This window comes from Ambystoma mexicanum, chromosome 9, assembly GCF_040938575.1.
Source record: "Ambystoma mexicanum isolate Mex_15411 chromosome 9, UKY_AmexF1_1, whole genome shotgun sequence".
In the NCBI taxonomy this organism is placed as follows: Eukaryota; Metazoa; Chordata; class Amphibia; order Caudata; family Ambystomatidae; genus Ambystoma; species Ambystoma mexicanum.
The window spans coordinates 1029390311-1029402239 of NC_090931.1; positions in this window are offsets into that span (position 1 = coordinate 1029390311).

Sequence of the window (11929 nt, forward strand, 5' to 3'; positions counted from 1 at the left end):
TTCAACTGATTTGCAGAACTGGATACAAAAAGGAACTGATTTTACCTTAACCAATGGCCTACCTTATTTCCGAGGTCGACTGTTTCTTCCACACTCTGAACTCCAAAAGCAAGTTATTACCTGCTATCACGACTCATTGATAGAAGGACATCCTGGCATAGCCAAAACAGAAGAAAAAGTGAAAAGACAATTCTGGTGGCCTTCGTGGAGAAAAGATATAAAAGAATTTGTGATGTCCTGTGGTCTGTGCGCACAAAACAAGGGTCAAAAGAAAAGACCGGCTGGTCTTCTTCAACCGTTAGGCATTCCACCATCTCCCTGGCACACCCTTTCTATGGATTTTATCACTGACTTACCCCCCTGCTCCGGGTACAACACCATCCTTGTTATTGTAAATCTATTTTCCAAAATGGCACATTTCATTCCGTTAAAAGGTTTACCTTCAGCTTCAGTACTATCCAGAGAATTCCTTGAAAATATTGTCCGGTTACACGGATTCCCGTCAGTGCTCATCTCCGACAGAGGGAGTCAATTTATTTCCCATTTCTGGCGTAGTTGCTGTCAGTTGGCCCAAATTGATGTAAGACTCTCAACCAGCCACCACCCCCAAACCGATGGTCAAACTGAGAGAACGAACCAGACTCTCGAACAATATTTACGATGCATGCTACAACAGTCAGAAAGCAACTGGAAAGACATTCTTTGGATAGCTGAATATGCATACAACAATTCAGTTCACTCAGGAACGGGGCAGAGTCCCTTCTACACAGTATATGGAATCCACCCTCGAACCTCCAACCTCGATCCTCCTCAGGATCTCAGAACACCCGCCGTGGATCAGCTGCACACTACTATTACCCAAACCTTCAAGGAAGCAACGGCACACTTACAGCAAGCCAAGGAAAGATACAAGGGAGGTGCAGATCAACACCGGAGCGAGACACCTCAATACCAGGTTGGGGACCAAGTCTGGTTGTCCACCAAACACTTATCACTCAAAGGACCTCGCACTTTTAATCCGAAGTATCTGGGGCCATATCCTATTACTGCTATAATTAATCCGGTGGCTGTTAAACAAGAATTACCAACTCATATGCGAATACATCCAGTGTTTCATGTATCACTTTTAAAACCTATGCAACCTGGAACCAGACTAACTAAACCTCCGGGACCCATTCAAGTGGATGGAGAACCTGAATTCGAAGTAAAGAACATTTTGGACTCTAAGGTCATTAGGTCAAAGCTGTTCTACCTAATTGACTGGAAAGGTTATGGTCCTCAGGAGAGATCATGGTAACCCTGTGACCACGTCCATGCTCCTCGGCTGATTAAGAAATTTCATCAGACCTTTCCAAATAAACCAAAACCCCCTAGGAAGACAATCTTGGGAGGGGCCTTGAGGGGGGGGTGCTGTCATGATGGCTCATTTGGTCAAAACATGTCATAATGCTTGGGTGGACTTACCTGAGGCAGACCTTGCTGCTTACTCACCCAGAGCAATCCAGTCTGGCTGAGGTCTCCAGCCATTTATGCTGGGATTAACTATTTTTCCTCTTCAGGAACTCTTTTTCTTACCTGGGTGAGGCCGGAGGAAGGATACTCACCTGAAGCACTCCTCTGCTATTTAAACCACGCCCGAAGGAATTCACGTGCTTCGCGTTATTCTGCATCACCAGCAGGACGCTCACCGAGTCGGTTCCTGCATCCTGGCTCCTGACACGCCCGCAGCTCCTGGAACACCTGAAAGACAAAAGGAGAGAAAAGACAAGCATCCAAAGCTTTACTCACCGGAATCCTGCACTCGGGAAACCTTCTTCTGACAATCCTGCAAAAGAAAAGCACAAGGTTAGCAGCGCACCACAACGCTCGCTGCAGCGCCGCTTTCTCTTACCTTATCGTGGCCGCGCCACGTGCAGAAACGGCTACAAAGCTTGCAGCACCTCGGCACCTGCAAAAAGGGGAAAGACACGATTAGAAGCGCTCCGCTTCACCCGGTGCCACACCTATTCCACTTACCTTTACGAGGCCTTACCACGAACAACAGCGGTTTCGACGCCGGCAGCGAATCGGCTCCTGCAAAAGGGGAGAAGGTGAGCATCGGACTTGATACAGGAGGGAATACTCACCTAAGGATTTACCAGATTTTGGTTGAACTCAATCCTCCATTCGGGTCAGAAGGGCCTTTCTGCCTTTTCTAGACCCCGGCCCCGAAGGGGAAAAGACATTTAATATAATCTAAAGACTACATACTTACGGCAATCCCGAAGTGGGATCGAACAGCCAGAGGAATCGCGCCCACTAAATACCCCAGTGAAGTAACTGGAATCAACGCGCCCCTGCACCAGAAGCAGGATGGAGGGCTCATCCTTACAGAAAATAAGGTGAGAGCCCACAAAAACCGAACTAGCGACAAGGGGATTTAGAAGGGGGAGATAGGGGGGAGCAGATACTCTTTCCAGCAGATATTAACTCCCTCTTTCCCACCTACAGAAAAATTATCCTACGAGCCAGACAGACGAGATTCAGGGGAGGGCCAGTCCAGTCCATCTTCCGGGCCCTGCGCTTTACTATAGAAGAATTGGTAGCAGTCCAGAACGGGTCAGTGCCTCTGTGGGAATCAGGTGAGCGTTACAATAGTGCTAGTTACTCGTTGGCGGAGACCTTGTGTCTCTAGCATGTTTGCTATAGCAAGTGCCTGTGCATCTTAGGGGTTGTTTAGGTCGAGATTGAAGTCTCCCATGATGATGATTTTGGACAAGGGTTTGGGTGTTAGACGAAAGGAGTTGAGAGATGTCCTCTCAGAAAAGCAAACTATTGAGTGACAGCAGTTCTCTTGCATGAATTTCTGCATTGGGTATAGCCCTACATGATAGGGTGATTTTCGTGATGAGGGCTGTCGCACCTCCTTTGGATGTGTCCTTGTCTTTTCTAAGGATGGTGTAGCCTTCTGGGTGGTCCAGGGAGACTGCAGGCCGGCTGTGGGATGCAACCAGGTTTCCGTAATTGCTAGGAAGTCCAGGTTGTTGGTAGATATGATATCAGCAATGTGAAGAGCATGGGCTATGAGTGATCTAGCATTAATGAGGGCACCTTTTAGCTCAGTAGTTGCAGGGGCTGAGAGGACATGGGGGTTGGGCTTGCCAGTTTTGATCCTGGAGGTAGTTGAAGTGACAGGATCATGGGGGTCGGCATGCTGGGTGCCTATCAACTTTTTCGGGATGGCAGTGTTAGAGTTTGTGATAGCTGAGGTCTTGCCGGGGACTGGTCTGCCGGAAGAGATGGTGTTAAGTACCATGATGATAATTCTGGTGGTGTTATGGGGGTTGTGGTTCTTAGGTTGATGCATTGATTCCTCCTGTACATCTGAGTTTGGGGTGGGGTCTTTGTGAATCGTGATGCTAGGAATTTATTTCTGCTTTCAGTTAAGCAGGGTAGCCTCAAGTGTGCCCTATATTGTGGCTGTGGCTGCTGCGAGTGCTAGCAGCGTGCTTTCCAGGGGTGGAAGGGAGTTTGGAATGCTAGGTGTTTGTTCCTGCATATCAGTGGGTGGGGGATTTTGGATGACTACATGGGCTGGTTTGAGATGACCGTTCTGTGGTGAGTGTTGCGAGCGCTAGGGAGGAATGTTGTAGGGTCGATGTCCCAGGTGTTGTACAGGGTGGTGGTCATGATGGGGTGGTGAAGGGGTCTCGGTGGGTTGGATAAATATATGCATCCAAAAGTGGCACAGGACCTGTGTTGTTGAATGGTATAGGTAGATCAGGGCCGTTGCGATCCTGGGTGCGGGCGCAATTTGAGGTTGGCCGGTAGTGGGGGGACTAGGGCTCGGCCTAGTACTTCAGGGTGCGTTGTGCGGCCAATGGCGTCATGCATGAGTGCCTAATGCTGGTTGTTAGAATTCCACATATGCGTATCAGTGCTATTATGTGGAGACAATGCAAATAGTGCAGGTAGCCTTAAGGGGCAGGTAATGTGGGTAATACCAGTCATGTAGAGGAGCTTATAACAGTACATTAGTGTTGCAAGACGAGTCGAACAGTAATGTTGTTCAATCAATAGGATGGAATGATTTGTATACGTTTGTCTGAGCCGATTCAATCATGCGGTGTGAACGAGACAAAGGTATGTTTATTCAACAGCCACTTGGAAGCGGCATACATTATGTTCAAGGTCACGCATGCCGTACTATTGAATCAGCTTGCGGTACACAAGGTTGTACCGGCAGCATGAGGAAGTTCACACCAAAAATTGAAGGCAGCATAAGGGGCATGCAATACTTGAGCGGATGAACTTACAAACATTACATTAGTATTGCCAGAGTGTTACGTATCACACAGTAATATCGTTGGACAATCAAACAGTCGGTATGAATCATATATGAATGTCCTCGCTGCTTCAGTCATGCAGTGTGCAGGGGACACAGGCATCGTTATACAGCAGCTACTTGGAAACAGTGTACAGTAAGTTCAGAGACCGACATACTGTAGTAATGAGGCAGTCACGGTACACGGGAGATCAGGTTGAGGCATCGGCTTGTGGGTTTGTATGTTAATTACATACATGCAAATTGTCATGCGGGTGGGAACGTGGTGTTTTGGGAGGGTCTAGATTTTGCTGCGGATGCGAATGGGGCACAGGCTGGTAGTGGGGGAGGCACTGACTTACCTGAAGTGGCGCGGATGTCTCTGGAGTATTTTGTTCAGGCCGTTGGTAACTGGGTAGAGACAGAGTGGTGTGGCAGCTATGCAATGCTTTGACAGGCTCAGACAGGAGCCTAACATGGTGAGCCTAACAAGGGTGAGTCGGCTTTGCCTGACGGTGCACCTATTGGCTATAAATAATGGCAGATAGCCAATAACAGTGGATCAGCTGGGTCTGAATAAGTAATCATATTCCAAAAATAACAAAACTAATCAGATCAGTTAAAGAAAACAAAGTTCTTCATCCCCATTGAGACCTTTCATTCTTTTTTTTTTTAATCACTTTATTTAAAGATTCGAACAACAAACAAAGAAAAAACGATCTCCAGTACATTGCATCATGTTCAAATCACAAAATCTTAAAAGAAACTTAGAATAAATAAACAGAATAATGCTGAACACATGAACCTCGATAATAATTGCAAAAAACAAATACAATTTGAACCAAAATTCCTGATACTCAACAATTAAGACAGACAACAAGAAACCAAAACATATAACAAACACACAACGGAACAGCTCCCCAACTCCAGACATATCAAAGCATCCCCAACTCAAGGAGGGAATTACCCCCCCGGGTTTAGATCCCAACCTTCAGCCAAATAGATCATTGAAAGGTCCCCAAAGTCGAGAGTAACGGCTTTCTCTACCTTGTCCAATAAGCAAAACTTTATCATAGTTTGACAATACCTGCATATCTGTTAACCACCCATCCACACTCGGCTTCTTCCTTGACTTCCAGACCGTAGTATTTGTTTCATTGCTAAAACCAACCCTTTATTGATCCATTCCGTACAATCCCTAGCTCCGTCTCCTCTACCTCTGTTGGATAACAAAATAGTTGAAAGGAAAGAGCGAGGAAGATTCTCTTCTAATACAAGGTCCAGTCTATCCAATACCCCAGTCCAGAAGTCAGAAACTCTCGGACACGTCCATAACATATGCATCAAAGAGCCCACACCACATCCACAACCCCAACATGAATCAGTGTCCGATAGACCTAATCTGGCCATCCTGGACGGAGTCCAATATAGTCTAAAGAGGATCCTTTGCCTGATATAACGCAGTTGCATGTCCATCTTTGCTTGTACTCCCACATGAAGTAAATACGTCCATTCCCGAACCGAGATGTCCACCCCAAGATCATCCACCCAGGCCTGGCGAAGCTTATCCCAAGCTCTCACATCACTCTCATCTGCCGGCATCAGTTTCAGATAAGTTGAAACTCCATACGATGCTGATCGGAGAAGTTCACACAATGCAGGCCTCTCATTCATGCCTCCATCCAGCATCCCTGTCCTTTCAGTCAAGAGCCTCTTTAAGGCCACATAACGATTTCTTTCTCTAGCTCCAATACCAAAAGAAGTTCTTAACTGTTCAAAGAGGATCATGTCACCATTATGCCACACATCACGGACTCTAAGAATGCCCCTACCTATCCAGCTTTTCCAGCATAAGGGCCTATTATCTAATTGTAAACATGCATTTTGCCATAAAGATGCATCATAGTGCAACCCATCATTTTCCTCTCCAAAGTCCAGAAAGCGCATCACCGCTTCCCTAGTCGCACTCATTGTGGGCAGCTTCTGTACTGAGGCGGGCAATTTAGACATTGAATAGAGGTCTCTCAACGCATAAGGCGAAAACTGATGACTCTCAATTATATACCAATTGGGAACATATTCACGAATCTCAGAGAAATATGGGGTCGATTTTTTCAAGAGAAAACCCGTGCAATAATTCATCAAGTTCGGGAATCCAAATCCTCCGTCCTTTACTGGACCGTGCAAAATAAATTTAGGAATCTTGGGCCGTTTACCTTCGCCCCAAAGAAAATCCCGAAAAACTTTATCAATAGAAGCAACATCTTTCTTCGTAAACCTCAAGGGAATGGACTGCATGATGTAAAGAACCTTTGGCAAAAGGACCATTTTAACAGCATTAACCTTGGCCCAAATTCCCAACTGCAGCCGGCCCCATCTCAATATGTCTCTTTTAAGTACCTCCAGTACCCTTGACACGTTGAAAGTGGTCATTCTTTTCAAATCCCTAACTAAATGTATACCCAAGTATTTCATAGTTCCCACCTCCCAGTGACAGTCCCAAGAGCCCAAGACATCACGCGGGACACTAACATCCAAAGGGAAAGCCGCAGTCTTTCATTCTTAAAGTTTCAAATTTGATAATTAGTTTGGCTTCCAGCTGACGCAATATAAACTCCCTATTGTCTCCTCTACGATTTTCGGGGATATGAGCATACACAATTTTAGCTGTCCAATAGTTAGACCCTGTATAGCACAAGCCACAAGTGCAATGGATCAAACATATAATAGATTTAGTGAGGCAGTTAATCCTGTGCTTAAACCTCCATGTTAGACAATTGGGAAGTTTCAATTTGTCACTTGCCATAGCGAAATCACACTTTTACAGTGGAAAACCCCAGTTATTCTGCATGGCCCTGCAAAGCCAATCTCCCTGAGTGGTTTTGGGATTCAGAACATTGGGAGATAATGTTTTCCAAGGAAGGAGCCTTAGAAAAGGTAATTTGAGGAGAAGATCCCAAAGATGATTTCAGATCTCTGGCACCTAACAAAATAGGGTAGAAAATAAGGGTACCTGAAATGCCACCGGTCCTCCAGGTAAATAACATGAAAATATAGAACAATGGACCTTGGCAAATGAGATTGGAGCAACTTTTACACAAGTGACTATGACATGACTTATATCACAAAATATATTTATTTTACACTTTAAAAAACGTCAACATAGTTTGCTGATACAACACGTCTCTTCCTATATAATCTTTTAACATCCACTTATCTATTCCACCAATTATACCACTAATCAATCATACACTCACCAATCTCTCTCTTTACACACTCTAGGTTATTTCAGAACCCAGCACTCTACATACACCCAACCACTATCTCACTCCTATATCTACTATACATGGGATTTCTAAACTAGATCAAATAGCATACAGCTTATTCAATACAATCGACATATGTTTCGGTCGTCTGTTGGCCACCAATGGAGCCAGATTTTTGGGCGACATTCTTCAGGGCATTCAGAAATTTTGCCCTGGGCATAAGAGGACACACTCCGGCTGCTTCAAGCGGACGTTCGCCAGGTGTTTGTCGGATGACCTACATGCACCCGTGAGATGTGATTTGACGCAATATAAATAAGGATGTTTTGACGCCAAACACATGTTTCTCATGATGATTCTGCACAGACAAGATAGTGACATGGAAAAGTGAATACAGGCAACAGCCCATATTTGTTTGGACTTCGAGTTAAACATCATGTCTGATGCTGTGTGATCCCCAGGACCCTATCTGACCTCGTGATCAGGCTTCTTAAGATTATTCCCAAGGAGCACTGAGGATATATTCTAAAGTTGGCACTACCCCCATGAATGCCTATTGGTGATGTGTGCTAGATGACATCCCCCGCCAGATGTAACGCTGGGGCTTGGTCTCAATGATAACCAGCCCATCTTGAAGAAGGTCGCCCAAAAATCTGGCCCCATTGGTGGCCAACAGACGACCGAAACATATGTCAAACTTAATGAGACCACTGTAGAGTTGAGAAATGTAATAACCTATTGCTATCTATGATCGCTGAGAACAATTTCAAACCTCACCAAGATTTTATTTATGTTTCAGTATACAAGCTCTGCATTCCCAAACACCCAATTTGAGAAATGTATATCAATCATGTAATCAAGTCACAAAAATGTATGTATTGTGAGAAACTAGAAGGTGTCTCACCCGCTAGTCCCCGGGTATCTGTCATCCAGTTGGCCAGGACAGGGCCATCGCTTTTGGATCCAGTAAAGGAGTGCAGTGGTCCTGTAGGGTGATAGATGATGTGCACATTGAGGGTGTAGTTGGGGGATAGCGGTTCACTTGAGTGAATTTCTGCATTGGGTATAGCCCTACATGATAGGGAGATTTTCGTGATGAGGGCTGTACCACCTCCTTTGGAAGTGTCATTGTCTTTTCTAAGGATGGTGTAGCCTTCTGGGTGGTCCAGGGAGAGTGCGGGCCGGCTGTGGGATGCAACCAGGTTTCCGTAATGGCTAGGAAGTCCATGTTGTTGGTAGAGATGATATCAGCAATGTGAAGAGCATGGGCTCTGAGTGATCTAGAGAAATGTATATCAATCATGGCAAGCTGTAATCGAGTCACAAAAATGTATGTATTGTGAGAAACTAGAAGGTGTCTCACCCGCTAGTCCCCGGGGATCTGCCATACAGGTGGCCAGGACAGGGCCATCGCATTTGGATCCAGTACTTGGGGATGGACCAGTGCTTGAGGATCACCTGGGTGAGGGGTCTTTGGGGAGTGGGACACCAGCTGGTGAGATGCAGTATTCCCTTCCCTGCTACACCTTAACCCCATCCTACCAGGAAGGATACTTAGGAACTCATCCCCCACTTTCCCACCATGAACACTTCCTCTCCGACAGCTCACTATGAGAGAAAACAGACTAACACCCGAGCCGTATACCTGACATGTCAGAATACAATGGTCAGACAGGATCTGGCAATTACTGCTGACCATTACACAAACCTGACTTCCATTACAGTTCCCCACACGGAAATAAAGGCGGTGCAGGAAAGCACACTCTGAGCAAGGCAAAGCACACGAGGAAGCAGCAGTTCCAAGATGGCAGTTTGATACCAGGCAAAAGACGGCAGAACCGAAGGGGAACACAAGGAAGGAAGCGCCCTTGACCTTTTCAATGAAACACTGTTACTTTCATGGACCTTAAAAAATAGAAAGCGTAAGACCAGGAATCAAGGCAGAAGAATACTGCATTGTGTGTCGGAGGTAACCGGGGCTCTCCCACATCAATAGTCAAGGCGGGGAGAATTATTTGCCACTGTGGTACTGTCCTTGGCTCCTGCAACAAAGCAGCGCCAGTGAAGTTAGCACAGCCGGTGAGTTGGGGAGACTGATACCAGACCAGTCTGTGTTGAAGCCAAGGTTTCACGCGGCAACATTGTATAGTGAAGGCTGAAGAGAACAATGTATGAAGCATATGTGGCAAGCGACGCAAACAAAGCTAAACAACAAAGGAATGATTGAACTTTGAAGTCAATATACAATACCATAGGCAGAGTGGTCCGGCACCACGTGGGTGCTCATTCGAAAGTCTCTTTTAGGTATCCAACTGAAAAGTGGCAAATGCTAAAGAGTAATAAGGAATAGTGAAATGGAAGTAGTCCTGCAACGGGTCAAGCAAAACCCAGTGCACATTCGAAAGTCTTTTTCAATAGTTGATGACAAATTAGATGAAGTTGGTCTGAGCCCGGATGAAGGAGATCAGCTAAAAGTTTATGGTTAAAGCAAGTTTGTGTTAAAAGTTATATTGGAAATTGTAATTAGTCTAACGGTGTAGGGAGACTAATTGAACATTGTGTTAAAAGGATCTGAGCCCGACTGAGGGGATCCGGGGTGAATAGTGAATCATCTGAGGAATTGAGTACTTGTGAAAATCTGAAAGAGGAAAAGGACGTATTGTTTGTTTGTAGCATCAGGCCAGAGAATCCAGAGACTGTGCTAAACTTGAGTGTACCACCTTGTCCCATGCTGAAAACGTGGGGAAGGGAGGCCAGCAGTCTGAACATACTGACATATTATTTTAAGAACACTTATTTCTTTTTTGTAACACTGTTTCCCACACTATGGGCCTCATTCTAAGTTTACCGGTCCGGAAACAAGGGTGCCGGTAAACTCACCGGCAACTTTGTATCTGGACTGGCAAACTACATGTTTGCCTGCCAGCACCGCTGTGCCTGCCAAGTCTGACCATACCGGGCGCAGCGGTCATGGCGGGCAAACCCTTCACGGAAGCACCGACACCGTTAGCAATGGTGCCAGTGCTTCGGTGTCCCAAATCCCATAGAGTTCCATAAGACTCTATGGGATTGGGGATTTCAGGCGCCAGTAAATTATTACGGGTCCGGCGGCAACCAGCGGGTAGCACCGGCAGGGTTACCGCCAGACCTGTTATGAGGTTCCTTTTTCTTATTTAGAAGTAAGGATTTGCAATAGGTTTATTAGTATAGGCACTTTTATTTTGACACAACACCACTAGGACTGAGTTAATATTATTTGATGGTCGTAGCTTTCTCCCATGTGTAGATTTAGGATTAGATAGGTTTTTTCAAACCCTTTTTGAAGTTCAATAAACACCCTTGAACTGTGGTCACTTGTGTCTGTCATACTGTTGATACCTTCCCTTCCTTACAGTATGCAATATGTGAAGATGATTAGGGGTGGAAGGGATGTGATTTACCTGACTTCCTATTATACATGACTATGCATCTAAAATAAAGATGGGTGGTCTTCTGTTAAATGGAACAAGATACATTTATATTTAAAATTGACGGCGATATCAGGAAATAATCTCTATGCTGCATCACATCCCATTGCTATTCAGGGGGGGAGACCACTCTCTTCAAGGGTTTGACTAGTTTTGAGGAATATTTGATAGCACTAAATATAGACCCTAAGATAGCCGGTCAAAACCCGGATTGACAAAAAAAATTGAGATAGTGGGATGACATTGGAAATCGGATTATATGAGTAAATTTAAACTTTATGAAGTATATGTTAATTGTTTCCCTGTCCTTAGGTCTCCAATGGCCTACACCTTAAAATGTCCATCTCTGAGGAATTGGTTTACAAGATTCAGGTTCAATATTTTGCACATTCTAGAGGTAGTAAGTCCTCGACTTACAATTCCTTTGGAGAGTCAAACCTGTATCATCTGTAAAGAAAACATCCTTTAAAACATTTGATCATGAATAATACACAACTAGTGGAAGAACAACACTTTTACATGGAGAGATTTATACATTCTGGTATGTGGGTCTTTTGGGATACTTTATGGCTGAGACTTATGAATGGAAGTCAACTCTCGTTCTCTATTGCACTAGTAGGTTTTTGAAGTAGGTTTTTACACTACCAAGACACACCCCTGCATCTGAAGTAACTTAAGTGATTATGTACATTGGGCAATATCTCGTTAAAAAGTGTACTGTGTGTGCATTTCCAGTTGTTTAAGTACTTAATCTTTTAAGTCTGATCCCTGTAGGACGTTAGAGTCTATACTCTGAAGGCATACCACTCACATTATTCCCCTATGCAGGGGAGTTAGCATAATGATGTTGATGATGAAATGTTCTTTTTGATAATCTTGGCTCCTCCTAATAA